The sequence below is a fragment of the Tympanuchus pallidicinctus genome, unplaced genomic scaffold (assembly GCF_026119805.1).
Source record: "Tympanuchus pallidicinctus isolate F22 unplaced genomic scaffold, pur_lepc_1.0 scaffold9, whole genome shotgun sequence".
Taxonomy (NCBI): domain Eukaryota; kingdom Metazoa; phylum Chordata; class Aves; order Galliformes; family Phasianidae; genus Tympanuchus; species Tympanuchus pallidicinctus.
In genome coordinates this window covers 4,463,143-4,483,795 of record NW_026294813.1, presented here as the reverse complement: position 1 = coordinate 4,483,795, position 20,653 = coordinate 4,463,143, and the positions used below count along the sequence as shown (strand labels likewise).

Genomic DNA, 20,653 nt, shown 5'->3' with positions numbered 1-20,653 from the left:
TGTAGTTAACCAGTGTCCAGCTGAGACTCATGCCTCAAGGAGCTGCTAATGGACCAGCCCAGCCAAGCATAGGACATAACAGCTGATCAACCTCAATGAAGTTCATCTTCAAAGGAGTGAGATATTCTAAGGACTGTCATCAGGAAGAGCAACAGCTGTCTCCTGAATAATAACAAGGGAGATCTCTGAGATCTGAGTTAACTGCACGAATACAGCAAAATATTTAAAAATGCGTAGTACTCACTTGTAATATACAACAGTCTGTTTACCGGAATCAACAGAAAGTTTCTCTTGAAACAAAACAAAACTAAAGGCAGTGGAGCTCTGTGCATTTCAGAATACTTGCTGTCAGATGTTTTGAAGGTGTTTTTACTCTTGTATTACCAAAAGCACCAGTTTTGAAGACTAACTTGTTATACAGTTGAATGTGTCAGAGATCATGCTTTTGAGATGTAGGCTGAAATGTTTCTCCTTACAGTTCTGGTGATGAGACTGGGCCTGCAGAACAGACCTTCCATTTCTTGCTCTTTTCTTGATTGGTCTTTTTTTTCTCGATTGCTAAGGAAATGGATATTTACCTGGAAGTGTTCAGTTCTCTTATCCTATGCACATACGGAATCACCATGATCTAGCAGAGACATAAGGATACTTTATATCTTCATACTGATGACGACCCAAATTTTCCCCTTGTCTGTTTACTCAGCAAATCAATATACCCATAACAACATTCTTCCTAAAGTAATTCTGGAATCGTTTTTCTCAAAGAGGATATTTTCCGTGGAAAAAGTTCTACTGGAACCCCCTAATTTCCTCCCCTTTTTTTTTTTTAAACACCTCATTGCTATTATTCCCCAGAGCCACTCTTGTAGTCTCTGACCTTGGCCAGCCTGTGTTCAGCAATTTGAAGCAGATGAATATGGATAGGTATGCAGATATATATTATTTAATATGTGTTATTCAAATTAAAAAATTAAAACGATCTAAAGGTGTTAATTTGAATTCTCCGTGGCTGTGTTTTTTACTAAGTATATTTTAGCAAGTCAAAAGAAAGAAAAACAACTAAGTTCACAAGTTTTACGTATAGAAGAAAAATACAGTTAGAAACAGAGGAGAGATTAGTATTTTGTCAGATCTAAAATGCTTGATAATAAAATGAACTTTTCTTCCTGTAGGCCAAGTAACTTACCATTGTTTTTCAAATCACTCATTCATTGTACAAAAAATATGCTTATTTTCCATATTTTCTGTAAATGTATTATTGCAAGAATAAAATTTTTGTGATTTCATGGCTAAATTACAAATACTGGAATAGAGAAATTAGGGGCTACATTTCTTTGGTAATGTATGCAGCTTCAGGGTAGCTTTTACACTGCACTTACAATTTGCTTGTCAAGAAATAGAATTTTCTAATGCATGCTCAGCATTTTAGAGTCAATGACATATATGTTCCCTGGTGACTTTGATGTTTTGGAACATTCCATTTAAGAATAAATTTGAGAAACTCTTAAGCCACAAATTTCCCTAGTCAGTGTATTTACTCTCTGCAGTACATAAAGGGATTTGTATAAAGTTTTTAAATATGATGAAGTTTTAAATATGTAATATGAAATAGTTTCATATTATCAACTATTTCTGAGCTACAAAGCCAATGATTAAAGCATGTGTATGAGATTAAGAATAGAAATGTTTATGAGTCAGAAGGTCTTCCAATATGGAGACAACAGCAATCATTTAAATGAGAAGCCTCGTAAGTGCATCAGAAAGAATCTGGTAAGCTTTAACATGGCACTGAGCCAACTGAAATAAAAGGTTTTATCTTCTTATGATTCTGTGGGTTTACTAATTCTGTTTCTATTCCAATCTAAGATTCATTACTAAAAAAGCCCAACGCAAGTTAATTCTGTGTCACAGCAGCACAATGCCATTGATGCAAACCTTTGCAGCAGAATGGAAGATATGACCCAATAACTTATTATACACATTTCTCCCAACGTTTTGTAAAATATTTATAATTTTTTTGCTGTATTTACTCAGAAAGTTTTCATATAGTTCCTTGATTTAATTGCAATATATACTAAAATAGCCTTTGATTACAAGCCTTTGATTCAATCTTTTAAACTGAATCTATTTTATATGACATGAAAATTGTCATTCTACATAATATATATTAGCCTTCAATCACATGTTCTGCATTCAAGACAGACTTTTGAAGCGCTGCCCTCATCTCTTTCAGTGAAGTTCTAATATGGTTTCTTTTACCATCCAGAGTATAAAGGAACTATTATTGTTAGAAGCTGACTTTATTTTACTTTCCAAAAGTTATCACTGTATTTATGCACTTTGTGTTTCTTACCATCCAGTAATAGCCTGACCCAATTGCCAGTAGTTTCATTGCTGAATGCACAGACATGCCTTTGGTTGGCAGTGCTGCACCGGTGCTTGTTGCCATGATGTTTTGGCTTTGCCCTGGCAGAGTGGGTTCCCCATACCACGCAGGAGAAAAACCAGATGATTGCAATGCAAAGTGAGTGTTATATGCTGCAGGGCAGCCGAGACAAGGCCTCTTGCATGAAAACAGTATTCATCATTGCCATCCAAGCACTTTTTTTTCCACAGCTTTGGACACATTTGCAACCACAGCAGCACAACACATCCTCCAGTAAGGTCATTACTGAATTATCTCTGTTCAAACCACAGCTGGGCAGTGGTGCTGCTGGAGAAGGTTTCTCATCAGATCCCCACCAGATAGCCTGCGCAGATGGATGATGCACAGAGTAGTCAGCAATCATACAGCATGGAGAGACTAAGTTAGAAGCAGAAGGACAGATGGAGGGGCATGTTCAAGTTGAAGAGTGAAAGAAGATGAGCAAGGAATCAAGAAAGGAAAATGATCTAACTTCAGATGAAGTTGCACCTGTTCAGCCTGCTTCTGAATTAAAACTGTGGATGAGACCATGAAGAGCAGAGAAGAGGTTGTGGAGCTCAGGGTGAGAGAATGAATAAATACAACCAAAGAGCTTCAGCTGAAAGAGATGTAGACTATGTAATTTTGTAATCAGGTAGGTTAATCTCCTAATGTGGATCCTTGAACAACCTGGTTCTCACTGGGAAAAAAATCACTAAGAAAGATTTAAGTTACTTCTTTATTTTTTAAACAGAAATGTTAGTGATTGAAGAGCATCTGAATATATTTGCAAAGTGGAAGACAGAAAAGATCTGATTAACTGTGGTGATCTTTGTAGCAAGTGTCAGACTACACTTCCTAGAGAAGTTTCTGCTATATGTATCTTCAGATATGCTATCCTGCTCAGCGCTTAGATGAAACTGACTTCAGCTCTTTAACTCTGATGGATGCAGCTGCTTCACTGGCCTAAAACTGCTGCTCAAGCACCACAATTGTAAGGTCAACTTCTCTGCACAGCCTCCTTCTCTCCTTCTCTCCTTGTTTCCCCACAACAAATATCTGCACAGGCACCACAAATCCATCCCCACCTAATCCATGCAGCAGTTAGTCCAAGCTAGCCAGAGAGATGCTTCTGAGAGAATTGTCTCTTGATATTGTAGTTAAAACCTATCAGCAAAAGAAGATGGTCCAGTTATGTTCAGAAGTGATCAATCATACCACAGACATTGCAGCAGATGTTAATGAAACAGTGCTTAAAAGAAATCAGAAAAAGACTGAATAAGTATGATAATTAGGCTGCATCAACCAATTACGTGATGATCAGATTTTGCAACTTGCTTGCAAAATCCAGGCAAAAGTGGTAACCCACATATGCAAACACTTCTAGAGTGACTATTTTCCCACTTAATTAACCTTATTTACATAAGCAAACTCAAATAATATTCAAACAACACTCATAAGCCAGGCACATCTGGGTTATAAAATACACGAGCAAGTGACAGAAGCAACAAAAATACAGATTGGCACCACTGGCATTTAAGTGACTCTTCAGATTTAAATTAGAGAGAGGTGCAAACTTTAAATTTGTTAACCAGAAATGTCTTTGATCACCAAGTGAGCATCCTACACAAGAGGAATATTTAGATCTGTGTCCCACATATGGCTCCTTTACAGCTATCCCTTGAAGAGAAGGAATCTCTCCCACATTTGAAAAAACAACACTATTCTACACAAGTTTTGAAAAGCTCATTTGAATACAGATCTTAATTTGATTCTAATCTATTACTTCTAAAAACATTTAGAAAGGCTAATCTACTGTATCTGTCAGGCAACAGGTCCTTTAAATGTAGTGGATATCTCAGGCAGTTATAAAGGCAGCTATTCAAGGATCCTGTTCCACCAAATATTTGTATCCAAAACTTTCTTAGATAATTTAATTCCCTACATGCAGGAGACAGATCTTCTCTTCAGATCAAAGATTGAATTCAACTGAGGTCAATTTAGTGGCAGCAACTGAAACCATACTGAGAGCATAAGGTATGTGAAATAGACAATGCCAACAATTCAACACCAGTAATGTGGTTGGTCTAAAGATCAAATACAAATATTTTCAAATGGAGAGGTATTATTTTTTCTTAAGCAAGATGATGCAGTTCAGTAAAATGGGTAGGTTTGGGGACTTCATATTACTTCACCTGATCTGCACAAGCAATAACCACCTCCAAATCAAAACAGGTCAGAGGCAAGGAGGCAATGTTTCAGTCTGAAAGTGATACTTTTCTAAGGTTCATTGAATCATCGTTATTTTCCATTATTTCCTAAACCCTCTCTACAGTACAAATGCCCCAATTTGTTTCACTCTTCTCTCAGGAGCCACCAACTCTCTCTGCCCTTGCTAACTGTCAGATCTCCTCTGCTCTCAGTATCTTCTCCTATTTCAACCATTACTCCATCTCTGCCCCTGCTTAGCAAAGGGATGGAAAGAGGTCTATTAGTTGGGAAGGTTATTGAGGAGACAGACACATGTCCCCGGATCATGTAAGGCTTGATGTCTTATGAAACCTTGCTAAGAAATGAAATGTTTCATGCTTTTTCTTATCAACTTTCTGTGTATCTAGTGTAGCACTCATGATGATTATAATAGCGCAAGTGACATCACTGCATCTGCTATTTGTCTGAAGAACTAAAGTTTGTCTCCACTCTTTTTTACATTGGTGCCATGTACATATCAAGTCATAACAAGCAGTGCTACACAAGCCTCTAACTTAGCATATCAAACACCTTCCAGATGAATCTTGGGCTTTACTTATACAACATTTTCATAGTTCACACTAAACTGACCCTGGCTGGTACAAATCTCTGCACAATCTCTGCGCTCCAGTTTGGATTAGATATAAGATAAAACAAGGAAACATTCCCATAAGCCTGCATGGAGCAGTTTTAAGTATGGCTTTTTAGCACTGCCCTGCACTTTAGGAACTATACCCCTAAACTGAAGTAGGTGCTGAAATGAAAGATGTGTTCCACCAGCTCAGCTACAGAGTTTTAAAGAAATTATCATTGTTGTTATAAGACTGAAAGCACACGAGACTTGATTCACACTGGCAAAATCTATTTCTTTTTAGAAACTCACCACACATGCCAAGCCTAGCAAATGGTGTTTGCATTTGTTACATATATGCTTGCTGTACAATGAAGGACAGTATTCTGAATACAGTGATCAGAAACCACTGAACAGTTCTTCAGCAATGTTTTTCTCAGAGGCTGTGTGTGCTTTCACACAAATTATACTATCTTTTATTTGTTACAATTTATTTTCCCTTTGGTACTGGGAGATTATTCATGTTGTGCTTCATTGGCATTCAGAAATCACAAGGGCTCACAGAGCTCTCCTAAGGGGCTTCCTGTCATGCAGCAATCATTCCAGCCAGGTTCTTCTTGAATCCAGATCCAGAGCTCCTCTTTTCCAGGGAGCTATGTACCTCTCAGAGAAGAGGAGAAGAACAGTTTCTCCTCTTCTGCTTTTCTATCTGCTTTCCATGAGTTCTTCCGTAAGTCCTGTTGACCAAAAAAAAAGAAAAAAGGAAGAAGTCACTGCAGAAGCAAAGCTGCCAACTAAACAACAGATTTAGTGGAATTTGCAAAAAAAAAAAAAAAAAAAAAAAACAACCAAAAACCTAGTTGCTGTCACAAGGATAACCACACTCTTCTTTGCCCGTGCCAGTTCTGCAATAGGAGATCTATATTAAATTTGTATCATTTTTCTCAGCTATTTGTAGCCTGTCTGTCTGCTGTGGGATAGACTTTGAATATTACGGTACAGTATATACTGAAATAGGAGGTTACTAAATATATTTTAAGGAGGTACCTTCCAATGTGTTCTGATCTGTAACAGAGGAGCTGAAGCCTCAGGTTCAAATGCTACCTGAAAGTAAATAGTTGTCTATTTGCCCTTGCCTGACAGCAACTGATATATGGCAGGGCTGGCTGAATATACTGAGATGTTTTTCACGGAAATCAGGTGAAAAAATAGCATAGAAAATAGCTGAAGGGGACAGCAGAGGAAATTGAATAATAGTGATAGGTAGCTGCTAATTACCAATGACAATTTAATTGAGATAAACAGCTGTTATTCTATCATAGTTACAAATGAGTCGAGCAAAGTACAAAGATCAACCAGGCTGAACAACAGCTTTTTTAATATATGCAAAGTGAAACTGTATTAGTGCACCATGTGCGGACAGCAAAACCAAGAGACACCCAACAGACAGACGAGTTGGGAAGATTAGAAGAAAGGAGACAGACTGTCACTCTGTAGAAATCCAAGTGCAGAAAGTCCGCTGTGTAGAATACAGGGCATCAAACTCTCGAAGACTAAGAAGCTAGTAAGGACAAGACAAAAATTATAAACTCTGCAGGCATAAAGAGAACCAGTAATTGTAATTGATAAAATAAAGAGTAAACAAGCTTAAGCCACTAAAGGTTTGTAAATCCTCAGATGATACCTGAAATCCACCTGGTACAGTGTTTTTTATTAAAGGTTAATTAAGGTAAGGTTCCCTAACCTGCTCCCTGTACTTGGCCTCATGACCTACCAATGGTGAGATATACATAAATAGCAAGTGCTGAGTGAAGGAGGTCTCAGAGTGAACTCCAGAGCCTCTCACTATGAGAGGTAATAGAAGAAGGTACAAATCAAGCATGGCAGTCTGGGGATGTGGGGGCCAGGATAGCTAGATAGGGCTGAAGGATCTGGAGGAGGAAAACATCCAGCAGATCTAATACTTCTTGAATAAGCACACCTACGTGTAAGCAAACTAGCCTCCAGGGCTTGCCTGACAATGTGGCTGGGTGGAAACAGAAGGTGAAGCTTGAAGACAACTCCAAGCTGGATGCTGCGCAGGAGTGTCCACTCAGCGCTTTAAAGGAAAGCTTGACAGCGTTCACTAGAAGGGATATGCCTGTGGTTAAAGCCACCACTGTTTTAAAACTTAGGCTCAGGCTGGGTTCCTATTTCTGCCACAAGATGCATTCCAGCTTTTCACAATCATTCATGATTTATTTCTGGTCTACCCAAGAGCAGATCTCAGATTCACTTTCTCCACAAGAAGAAAAGAAGACTGGTGGTGAGGGTAAGCCACACAGGATCAGAAGTGCCTTTTTTGGTGTTGTTCTGTTCCTCAGAATAACCATTTCTTTCACCTAGCACCTATTTGTGAAGGTCTAACTCCTGTAAGTTAGAGCTTTCATTGACACAGAAATGTCAGTTCAAAAAGTCACCTCCCTAGCCCACACTGTGATACCAGCCAGTCTCTGGGGCCGACCAGGGCTTGTGCAACATGTTTACATGATTCTGGCTGCATACCGAGAAAGACAAACGAAGGGGACAGTCCTGTCCCTGTCTTTGGGTGTTGGTGGCACCTGAAGCAGTCTTCAGGTCTATCCAGGTGTGCATGCAGAGAAAAAGAAAGTTGGGAGTGTGGAGCTGATCTCTGCCAGGGTGCTGCACATGGATGGGAATGGCAGATGTCTCACATCACCTTCTGTTCATTTATATCCAGGCAGAGTTAACCCCAATTCATCCCCAAGTTATAAAATGTTACTAAGGCAAAAGTGAATGGCGTTTCTTGGACAATGTAGATTTCAGCAGCTTCAGCCTACAGAACAGTACTGTCTACTCTGCAGAATATTAAATCCAATAACTGGAATCAACAAACAACACTGGAATAAATCTTGCTTGAAACAATATATATTAATAAAGTACCATAATAAATAATAAATACTGTTAATACTACTATAAATAATGTATTGTGCTAGATTTGTGTAATAAATAATACATAAATAGGTAATCATCCTTTGAAATAATACAAAATTACTGATTGTGAAGTGAGCTTAACCTATTAACATACATCAGGAATAAAAGCCTACAAGTTATTCTAAATCTGAACCACAACAGCACTGCAACAGTTTAGCCGAGAGTAACACCAGAAGCACCACAGGGGGATGCAAAGGAGCAAAGCAAATAGTAATGCATTTCTCAGTTTTATGTTTGTGGCTAAAGGTCAGTTGATCTACTGGGTGTGTCATATTTTTTTGTTTTAAAAAGTTTATTTATTGCTGACTCAAGGCCTTGAGCAAGTTGTTTTCCAATAACTGAGATGAAATAAAGCATCACAGGCAACCAGCAGATTTAAGAGAATATAAAGATTACTCCTGTGGTAGAGCAACACAGAAATACTTTTGGCTTCAGCAAGGAGTTAGGCTTTGGCTCTGATCCCAGAGTCCTCATAACACTTTTTATCTCCAAGCACCTTATAAACTTGGGCCAATTAGTGTGCATGTAGTTCCTCTGGGGTCAGCCTGCTTTATTGGCAGGTTTCAGGGATTCCTGGTTTCTGGAGAGAGAAATTGATACAAATATTTTGGGGGGCAGATTTTTAAAGATTTCCACTCTTCTTTAGAATGTGTAGGTACAGATTATTTGATGATGCCATCGTATCTATGGCCAGACTTCTGAAGCATTAATATGTTTTATACTTTCTACAAGTTTTACCACCTATTTCAGGGCTAAATGACAGGGGAGTTTTAATAAAAATAGTCTCCATATGATGCATTCTAAAACACAACAAGGCATTTGATTACTGAAAGAAAAGAGTTTATGCAGCTTAAAGCAATCCTGAGTAGCTTTCAGGACTGACCTACAAAGTTTTAAAGGCATATGGGCACTAAAACTTGCAGGTGTCCAATTGGCAGTTTTTTTCACAAACACTCATCTGGAGAAGCAGCTCATTCCTATCTGTTAGGTATGGAAATTAACTGCAGAAACTACCTTTGAGAAACTTGGCAGCTAACAGGAAAATTTCACTCACCAATAAAACCTTGCTTGAAAACATATGCTACTCTTTTAAATGAGCAGTGGAATCTGTGACTTCCAGCTCCTCTAAGCAACAAAATAGAATGGAAATCTCCAATATTGCTTTAGATTGTTTACTTTCCAGCTGTGGAAAGAAGCAACGTCATTTACAAAACTGTGTAGGCACTAGTAAGGTGACTTCAGTGTTGTTATTCACTAAATCTCATAACACAAGAATGAAGGAGCACTACAGAGAAACTATACAGAGATCAGTTTAAAGTAGATGAAGAAAAATATAAACAGTAGAAAGTGAATACACGGGATTTGTTGCTACAAGAGATGACAGAAGCAGAAAGTGTTGGGTATGCATTATAATGGGCAAATACATGGTCAATAGATCCTTAAATATGTGCTGAAAGAACTGTGCAGCGAGGTATCTAGTATCCCCAGCACCACAGCTGTGTGGAAAGGTGCAAGCAGATGGCAGGTGTTGCCCATATTGATCATGGGCAGGCTCACAAGCTCTCCCATCTAGTGTTTGCACCACAAAAGACAGTGTACAGGAAAGGATGAGTTGTCTCTTGGATCCAGGATGCTTCTTATGCCATGGAGGCCAGGTGGGGAAGCATCACCTCAAAAGAAAGAAACAGCCATTTCTGAGCACAGTTGATCCAGACCCTCAGCGATTCAGACTGTCAGCATTTGGTGCCTAAATTCAGGTCACGACTGTAGCCTTATTGGCAATGACTGCAAGGTCAAAAGCAAGTCCTGTGGATGGGAAGGGAGTATGGGTTCTGCTGAGCCACAGGGAGTCCTGTACCACTGGCAGCTGCTGGGGTGTCTCATCAGCCCTCACCGCAGAGCATGCTTTGTGCTCCCAGCCCTAATACCTGTGGTTGAGCAGAGGGCAATGAAGCTGTGCCCTGGCAGAGGATGCATTCCACTTTCCTCATGAGGAATTTGGCCAGACTCGATGCAGTCAAGGTTTCCTCTGAAGGGAGCTGGGCTTCAAGCTCTTCCCACCAAACACTAAGCTCTGACTTTCATGAGCTGAAATGATTTTGATTGGTTAAAACTAACTGTACTGCTATTGGCTGGAACCAGCTTTGGATGCCTGATGTCAGTCTGTGAGTTACAAGCATTACTCATATTTCCCTAATTTGCCTATAAGCCACATTCAATTAAAGCTGACGAGCTTCTATTTTATTTGAGGGAACACTGGGCCCCTACTTGTAAGGTTCAGTGACAATTACATAACGTGTTAAAGATATCTCACACAAAGAAACACATGAGCTGCAGATTGCTTTCTTGGAAACTCCTTCCATGTATGATTCCTGTAAGGCAACAGAATTAGATTTTTCACCCATTCCAAGTACAGTCTGAGATCACACCCTACCTCACTGCTGGATTTTGTAATTCCAGTCTTGTCACTTATTTCATCATCTCCAGAAAGCAGAAACAAAACTAAATAAATTGTTCACTTCTTATCCTGGTGTCTGAAGCAGCACTACATCTTTGGATTTTGCAGCAGACTGGGAAGAAGTCATTATAATTGCTTCAGTTGCTGTCTCAGCAAGTACCCACCTTGTCACTGCAAATCAAATACTGACAGCCAGGACAAAAGCTTTGTTAGAAAAGATTTCCTAAGGAAAGGCCTAAAGGCAGAAACCTGGTGGTGGGATGAAAATGTAGGTGCTGACTTATAATTTCCTGAATGCTGGCCAGGTTGGCTGGGACAGTGCTCAGTGGCACCAGCTGAAGTCACAGCAATGAGCAACATGGAAAAGGATGCACCTGTGGGGGCTAGGAGTGAATGTGGAAGTGAAGAAAAAAGAACAGGTCTCTAACATGATCTTGAGGAGGGAATGAAGCTTGGAACAAAAAGATGATGGGTTACTTGAAGTTCATAAGTCAGGTGGTCAAATTTTAATAACTTTGAATGAGCTATACCTTAACAAGCTTTGCCAAGCTTAGTTTTCAAGAAAAACAGTCAATAAGCTACTGATTGCCAGAATCTCCAGCTCCTCTCTGTGTGAATGCAGTACACCAAGGAGGAAGTTGCACGGGATTTGTATGGTCTTCAGGAGTAAAAACACCAGCAGGAATTTTCACCAGCTTCAACAGCTTTCTATTCCAATTAGAAAGAAGTAGTGGGGAAGAGAAAGCACTTTTATCTTTTCTTACATACACCAGCTTTGCTCTACTCCCCACCATCCAGCAATCTCAGTCTGCCAAAAGTGTTCTGAGTCTCAGGGTAAGCATGGGTGGAAATCCTCCTCTGCTATCTCCCATCAGAGCACACTCTGTGACACCATCAGATTGATTCCCAGGTCCTGGGAGCAGGGTGTTTTCCACCCCAGAACCAAGAAGGAGGAAAGAGGCTAGTCAAGCAGCAGCAGGGTACCACAGCTGTACTCATCCTCAGTGTAAATACGGTGTGCAGGCAGGGAGGGCACAGGTGTGCCACAACTCTCACGCTTCAACAAGCTACACTGTGGTTTTCCTAAAGGGCTTTCATACTGTGCAGACAAGGCTCAGGACTCCCGTTTTTCAGGCTTCCAGATTGCAGTGATGCATTATCCCATATGCTTAAGGTAAATGACAACCCTTCTGATGCTGGTATGAGCTTTTCTTCTGAATGAACTGCACTGAGGCACTGTCTAATGAACAGCTATGCTCTGCAAGCTAAACCAATCATTTTCCTTTCTGAGCTGAAGGATTCCAAGTGTATTTCGAAACCAAATCATCATTGATGTGGGGAGGAAAGGAATGAAAAGAAACCTTTGTATTTGTTTTATTCAGGTATCCATGCAACGTGATAATTAACTTTTAAGAACTTCATAACATGTAATTCAGTGGTGAAACACCATTGGAGATACGTTAAGATCCAGCCCTGATTTTTGCTTTCTGTGATGAATGATCTTTCCGTTGGTGCCTTTATTTTTTATGCTTTTTATTTTTTAAGCTATTTTATTAGGTTAGTAAAAGCTTTGGAGAAAAACATTATGGTGTTGTCATTGTATTGCAGTTTTGTTGTTGTTAATTTTGGACCAGGTCCTAGTGCATAGCAAAATTATTGAGCTTGATTTTGCTTAGGTCTCTAATTCCTTTTGCTCTTTTATTATCACGTGACAGAGCACCCTATAGGCACAATAAATAAATAATACAACACTGAGAACTGTAAAAAATCACAAAATACATTATTAAAAAAATAAGAAATAAATATCCCCTACTTACTTGAATAGAGATTGATTTTGTAATGTAGAGTGCTGAGAAGAGATGAAGGACAATATATGTGGGCCTCGGGACAGGGGAAATACACTGTAATGGGGGATTTGCTTCCCAGATAAGAAAAATTAGGAAGAAAAAAAAAAAAAAGCAGATAGCAAATGAATGGATTTATGTGTCAAACGGAAACTGAGCTTCCCTGCTAGCTCCCTGCACATGTATGATGCGCTGCTTGATCCATTCCCTCTTGTCAGACAGGACAAGGGAGCAGTATCCTCTCCTGGTATCAGGCTGCGCACGACATCTACAACAAAATCCCAAGCTGGCAGACAAAGTTTACTTTTTATGTCTGAAACTGTGCTGCAAGCTTCAAAACCAGATGCTGGAAGAGAGGAGTGGCTTTCCTGTGTCACTCAGTCCTCTTCTGGTGATAATACTCAGACTTTGAAAGAATGTCTCAGGTGAGGTGCTGCCCTGCATGGGACTTGTGGTGTCCTGGGCAGAGATGTGACACTGCATGGCACAGGAGGAGCATGCAGATCGGTCCAAACCTGTGCAGGGAGGCACCACACAGGATACTCCATAGGGTACTTCTCAACAGCCAACATGTTCTTCAGGCATATATGCTCAGTGCCTCATTAAAAAGATTAAATGTCCAGCCAAACCCATCTCCCATTTGTGATGCCACATTCTTCTCACCCCTTGTACTCCTATGGTCTTTCCTATGAGCAGGAAGAGGAAAGACATTCAGGGAACTTGCCAATTCACTTACGTGTGGTGCAAAGGTCTCCACAGCTTGTTCAATGTGCCACTGCACTGTGCAAGTGATTTTTCTCAAGATCAGCTCTGCTGCACACTCCTGGGGCACGGGGCTCCGCATCCATGGAAAACAGCAGGTTTCTGTAGCTGAACGCTTTTTTGTCTATAGACCTACGTTATATGCCCTTTTACCCACCAAGTATGTTTGGCCTTGAGCAGTCCTGAACACCTGCAAGTGATGCTCCAGCCTCCCTTGATAAGCTGTTCCTGTGTTGCACCCTTCACCCAATGGAAACATTTTCTAATGTCCAGCCTGACCCTCCCAAGTTGCAATCTGCAGCCACTGCCCCTTTCTGTGCCACCTGTCACTTCTAAGAGGAATTTGGTTTGTCAACTTTGGAAGTCCCCTTTGGGTACTCATGTGCACCCATCAAATCACCCCACTATCTACTTTTCAGATAACTAAACCCAAGCTCCTCAAGACTCTTCTTGGTCATGTATCTCTTAGCAGAGTACCCTGGGGACATGTTCCCAAATTCCTCCATTAGCCAGGCTCTGTCCCAGACCTGACCACATCAGTATTGAGTAGAAGGAAAAATAATGTCCCTTGTTCAATATTCTCACAGCTCTGCATGCTGATGGCCTTATTCATGGTGATGATGACACGGCCTGTTAGCTCAGTTAGCAGCTCAAAGCCAGTCCCAGCTCCTCTTCAGCAGGGAGGTAAGCCTGCCTGCCACCCTCTGGCTGTGCCATTCTTCGGATCATCCTGCTTGTAGGCCAAACACTGCACTTGTCCTGGCCAAATCTTGTAGGGTTGCTGCTGGCTTGAACCTCTGGTGTCTTTTGGGTTAACATTCTCAGGTGCCTGCACCTCAGGATGCTTTTGGACTGAAGAGTAGCCATTTCCTGCATGTCACCCTTCCTCATTTAGTGTCATCTGTAAATTTATTTGGCTGGTTTTTCTGCATCAACATGAATCACTGATGAGCATTTTGAACAGCGTCAGCTCAGTGTTACAGAAACATGATCCTGCCACACAAGGTCTTCAGAAGGCCACATTTCACCTATTATCCATGATCCCATTATCCTTATTATCCATAAGAGAGCACAAAACAGCAGCACAGCCTTACATCCCCCACCAGGACAGCTCTCACTCTTGCCAAATCCCATCACTCCCTGTTCCCCTCTTACTCCTACCTGGCTCTTACTTTCTTCTCAGTCTTTGGTGTTGGGAGGCTAGCTTTTGCATCCAACCTTACTGATATACCTGCTAAGACTGTCACAAAGAGGGCAAGCATGATGGTGCTCTTCTGTAAGAAAAAAAAGGCTGACACCATTTGCTCCTTGACGGTAAGATACTGGGCTGTTTTGCCTGTCTATTCAAAAGAGAGGAATTACTTTTCTTAAATAAAACTGCTAGCAACTTGTACCTCTCCTTGGCCTTCACATCAAAGTCCTTCTCTTTAAACTTCACTACGAAGCAGTGACAAGGTGTAATACGAATGCACTAAGAAAAGGGACAGTGATATGGAGGACCATTTAGCTAACCTGGCAGACCTAGTTCTTACTCCACAATATGATTATGAGCTGGAAAATACTGACAGAAATACCTGGAAGTAGAGCTGCCTGTAGGCTATTTCTGATCTGCAGTTCATGTAGACAGGCCTGAGCTAGCCTTAAAATAGCCAGCTTGGTTATTGCAAACGTAGCTGTCGGCGGGTGCAGTTTGTACTCAGATTACTCCCACATACATTCCCTTCATCTCCTGCATTAGTCTTGCAAGCCACTGTAAGACCTCCACTGCCACAGCAATGCTGCCAGCAGTGTCTGGACCAAAAGCCGGCTGGTGTTTGCATGGCATGGATGTCCTTCTTGCTCCTAGAGAGGAAGGAGTTGCTGTCCCAGAGATATCATTCCTTTCTGCCTATTGAAGTACTTGGTAGAGATGGCCACGAGGTGGCCGCTTGGGTGGGGACATATGGGCAGTCACCAGTGTTGACCCCATATGCCTTGTGGAGGGCATGGCTGGATGGTCTGCACAGCTCCTTTTCTTTGCCTTCTTTTTGCTGTTCCTCTTCTACCTCTTCTTGCAGATATCTCTGGTGCAAGGCTACATTTCCTCCTATGGACATTTTTAACATTGCTTATGCGTACTAGTGTTCCTAATTATTTACCTAGAAAGCAGAAGGATTAAAGGAACTGCCTTATTTACTGCTACCCAAATGCTCCACATCAGTCACAGCATCTTTATACTTCCATACAACTACCATCTAACAGCTCACAGACATGAAGCTCATGTTCTTGTTAGAACTGGGTTGTATTTTATAAGCTGACTGTTGCTGAAGTGATGCCAATCCTGCTATACCTTGTGGTAACACATTATGGTAACAGTTCATCGCTAATGTACTTTGTTATGAATCCATTTTGCTTTGAACTTAGTGTCACAGTGCTGAAACAGAGATAGCAATATACGCTCCTCAGTAGCAGTGATGTGACATTAATTTCCCCTGACCAGTTTCCACCCTCTCTCTGTCCTCAGTCATCCTCATCTGAAGGGTTGGCCAAAGTTATTTCAAGAGAAGGAAACACACTACCCTTTGTGATGTGAATAATGAGTAAATAAAATGTCTGAGAAGCATTTATTCAACACATGACTTAAATTTCAGGGCTTGAAAAATAAACATCAGTGGAAGTTTAAAAATATACTTTCCAATCGTTTCCAAAGTGTAATTTTTATAGGTATTTTATTTGCTGAAATACCTTTGCTTTTATAGGAGATAACATTTATCAGTATCAAGAATACAAACTATAAATTTAAGTAGATTATTCTAAAATTAATTAACAGCTTTGTTATAATATATTTATATAAGCATTGGTCAGAAGGGGCCAGATTCCTGAGGGCAGTGAGGAATCTGCTCCATCTTAACAAGATATGAGGAGAGCTGGGACATCCCTTGGTGGGCAGCCTGCCTTCACTTAAGTCCTTGCTGGTCCCAGGGTGATGGGGCTGGACAGCAGCAGAATACCAGGCCAGAACTGCAGCAGAGATGTGGTGTTAAGAGGCACAGATCTGTTCAGAATTTGCCTTCTCCACCTCAGGGCGCAGCCCATGAACCTCCCTCCTTGATATCTCACACCATGGCTTTTCTCTCCAACATATCACAGCACGACTGAAGCCAGGAGTTAAGCAGGCAGGGTCTGAGGTTTAAATGGTTAGAGGTGGCAGTGGTACTGAGGACATCTGTGGGGTGGCACTTTGCTCTGGGATATCTTGAGACTCACCTCTGTCCTTGCCTGGTCCTGCTGGACTAGGGGAAGTGGCAGGAAGCAGAGGGACTGGTGAGAAGAGACAATAGATCCTGTCCTTTGTTCTCTGTCCTGCGGGGTGGCTAAATGCCAACTCTTAATTACACTTCAGCATTTTCCTTTTTAATGTTAATGCTAGTGTTAATTAAAGGACAACAGTGCCACTTAATATACCTGGGCCAAGATGGCCATAGTGGAGGTAAATAGGTACAGTCATTTTCATTTTACTGGATTTGCATTCAGTTACACACTGCATTTATCTGGACCTCAGCCTTTTGAAAACACACATTAAGGACAGAAGAAAATGTTGTTTAGCAAATTAGCTACGAGTCATCCATTATTGGAGAAGCTGGATGTACAGGTACCTTTCTGGACTTCCCTGTTGTAGGATGACATATGAAATTAAGTAAAATAATCCAGTAATTAAAAGCAAGGCATGAAGTACACTAACAACTATAACAGAAAGAAAATTAATTCTCTCATGGCTACAATGCTAGTGTAAATGGAGTGTCACAACAGATTATAAATGAGATGTGACAAGCCAAACTGTCTCAGAAAAATACAAGGACTTTGTAAGCAAGCTGGCAATCACAGTCCACCTTAGAAGACCTGAAACCATTCTTCTTGGTTTAATCTGGAGAAACTGGGATCATCAGGTGATTTGAGAACCACTGGGCTAACAGTCTGCATTCTCAAGTTAACAGACACGAGACCTCATTTCTGAAATTCTGACATATGTTCACACCTGACAGACTTTGTATCAATTCTGACATTCTGTGACAAAAATAAATAAATAAATTTTTGCTCTAAAATTAAATTTCTTAGTAGTCTGCAATACAGCAGGCTGAATTTTGAACAGGAGGGGCCAATATGGACTGCTTGATGCTATCACAGGCAGCTGCATCATCTGATCCATTTAATTAACTCACAGTACAGAGAATAAAATAACTACACTGACTAGGCAAAAATACTGGAGGGTGGTGAATGAAGAGATAGTGAGACCAGAATCATAACTCATGATCAACATTCACTATAAAAAGTCTTATCTGCCCATCGTTTGGCTGACGACAACCATACTGAGCATGTCACAGACACACTGCTTCTAACGTCTTTCTGAAGCATGAAGACTTAACCATATCCTGACAAGAATTTCTGTGTATATAATGTAGTAAAAACAAAACAGCCTTTATGGTCATGTGCTTGTCGTTCAATGCAGGAATCCAACGGGTCTAGCAGGAATGATAAGCCAATCTCCCAACTATTTACAAGCCAGTGCCATAAAAGCGTGTTTCATGGACAGACGATAAGCGCTGTCCTAGGAATGTTGCTTTGAGAGTCATGAAATCAATGCTCATGTGAAACCACTAGGGTTAATTTGATCATTTAACCAGGCAGGTTAACCCATCTAACCCTGGCATGGCAGACATGACCAATCTGTCATGTTATCTTGATGGCTATGTGATGCACGGCTCATCTCAGCCTGCGTCACACAGGGCCCACACATTCTTCCCATTTTGACTGAGTGAGGGCTTTCTTCATAATGCCTGTACCCATCTTGCTGCTGAATATACATACACTTCAAGTGGACATGATCTGCTAGGTGATATTGGAGGTGCTGGAGGGCTACTTTACCTGGTTACGAGTAACCAAGAGAGAGTGAGAGACAATTTAGGTGGTAGATAATTAGGAAGGGTTTTTCCTGTGGACAAAGTGACTCGGTTAAATGCTAACCTGAGAGCAAGAGCATGCTCTGCAGGATGACTCATTGCCCTCTTTTACAAGAATGAAGCAATGAGGTTGGAATGCATGGAAAAGGGCTGAAGAAAATTCTGTGGAAGTCAAGTGTTCTTCTTGTAACTCCTTCAAATGAAACAAGTATTTTGGAAAAATAAGGCTGAGAGGAGAGCTGCCTTAATTTTCACAGGTTCAGAGAATAGGAACAGGGAATTCTGTCACCCAAATTAGCTGTGGAATGTGTTTTTTACATTTTTAATTACAATTGGCATTCATACAGCACAGCCAAATGTTAGATGTGCCCAGCTCTCTGAACAGTGGTTGTTACAGCACCAGCAGTGCTGCAGTCCTGCAGGGGCAACTGTGAGCTCTTTTACTGTTAAGCCATCTTTAAAAACCAAGCAGACTGCTTACATAAGGTGGCTGGATATTCAGGATTTTCTTCTAAATGGTGCTAAAAGCAGGGATAACCTGGTTTTATAGTCAGGTCTACTGGCTTTCCACTTACTACTGATAAGAAGACAATTACCTTTGCTGTGAGATGGTTATCCCCTCCCTTTGCAATTATAAGCACACAGATACACAGACATGCACATACAGACTCTTCCTGCTCTGTTCCATATGAGAAGTGACTCTTACAAACCGATGGAATGCAACACCAGCCCATACCATAAGTTCTTTCTCATCGTGAAATACTTAAATTTCCCACCATTACAGTCCAGAAGGTACGGAACTGATGATTTACCACAGAAATCTGCCCTTTTGGAATCCATCTCACATACATTACTATCCTCTTATCTCCCTCACAGTCCTGTGTTGCTGAACCATGCCCCCCCTTCCTCTCAGAGTGGTGTTTCTCTCACTCCTGAAGTAAAATACCACTGACAGCAGAAATGCAGAGACATGTACTGTTGTACAACTGAGGGCTGTCACCACGCAGCAGGGTATGAAGACTCTCGGCCACATTTTGTGGTGAGGAACACACTCACACTTGAGGTCCCTTTGGTGGCCCAGCATCTCTAGTCATTTGCTCTCTAAAATCAGAGGTACATCACAATTTATTTGTTACCTTCTCAAGACAGATCTAGGGTTGGAAACACAGAGTTTGTGTGCATGTATGGGTATGCATAGACTGGGGGGCACTGATCAGGAACTGAGTTATCCTAAGGAGAGAGAGGTTTCATTAGTGGTAGTATGGCCTATGGGGAGCCAGGTGGCCTCTGGAGGCTGAAGCAGATGACCCATGTGGCTCTCTTTCATGCAAGAAGCATGCCAGTGTACTCAGGGACAAATCTACTGCAGACCTACTGCACTGTATGTCAGAATGGTGCCTTCTGCCACCATATGCTAAAATAAGGTGTTTGCTACAGTTTGAAAATGGAAAACACTCAGAATTTTTCCATGTTTTAGATTTAACAAAAATAGTTATTGGACCAGATTCATAAATATTTAGCATCTGTTAATCCATACTGTTTCTAAAATGAAAACCACCGTACTACAGTAAAGTGACCAGAACAATATTTCTGTATTGCCTTTATAACAATTTTTATCAAACTTGTTTTCCATAGAAATGCAGAAGTGATTCAAATAAGACCACGTCTGCCTGTTCTAAGTTTGCCACTAGAATTAATTCATCTTGCACCATCCTCTCTCCTCATTACATTTTTATTATAAGAATTAATACGTTTTGCCATTTCCTATTCCGGTTACAATCATGAAAAAGTCGTGAGAATGAATATATTTTGTATTACTTTGCCCTTGTTACAATTTTAAGATGTTCTCAAGAATCAATTAATTCTATGCCACTTTTCTCTCTTTATCCTGAAAAAGAAAATTAAAATAGTTATGAAACTCCAGTAGCCACTATTCTCTAGCTATTTTATTATGGGTCTAGAGATTTTATCAAGAAGAAAAACAATAATAAAATACATAATTCTGCTTGAGAGGGAATGCAAAATGAATGAATAAAATGGTGCTGATGACCCAGTCCTTGTGATTGTCTCTAGGTCATACTCTCAAGTCTCATTCAGATTCTGCAATTATAAAGACACAATTTTCATTAATTCAATATTTCCCAAATGGAGTGAAAACAACTGTTTAAAAATTAGCTGCAGGAATATTTAGAGTTCTACCATTCAACTTCCCCAGAAATGTTTGTCATTTTCTGTTCATTATCAAAGACTGAAGTAAAAAGAAGTCAGAAGAAATAGGGTATGTTCAAAGATGAGTACATTGTATTAGCAATGGATGTATACACATTCTATCATAAACTACCAAGGAGACATATCTCGGTTGACCTGGGCCTTTAACATATATTCATTAAGCCGAATAAAACCCACATTGATTTGCTGAGTGTTGGATCAAAC

The 20,653-nt window shown here is 40.5% G+C and overlaps 1 protein-coding gene across 1 annotated transcript in view; it reads left to right on the top strand.

The window, feature by feature from the left end:
- The window catches only part of NDUFAF2 (NADH:ubiquinone oxidoreductase complex assembly factor 2), a 354,445-nt gene extending 347,907 nt beyond the window's left edge, over window positions 1-6,538 (top strand). Inside the window, exon 5 of the mRNA XM_052670480.1 lies at window positions 6,523-6,538. The gene's annotated coding sequence lies outside the window, so the exon portion shown is untranslated. The remainder of the gene's footprint in view (window positions 1-6,522) is intronic.
- The last annotated feature ends 14,115 nt before the right edge of the window (window positions 6,539-20,653 follow it).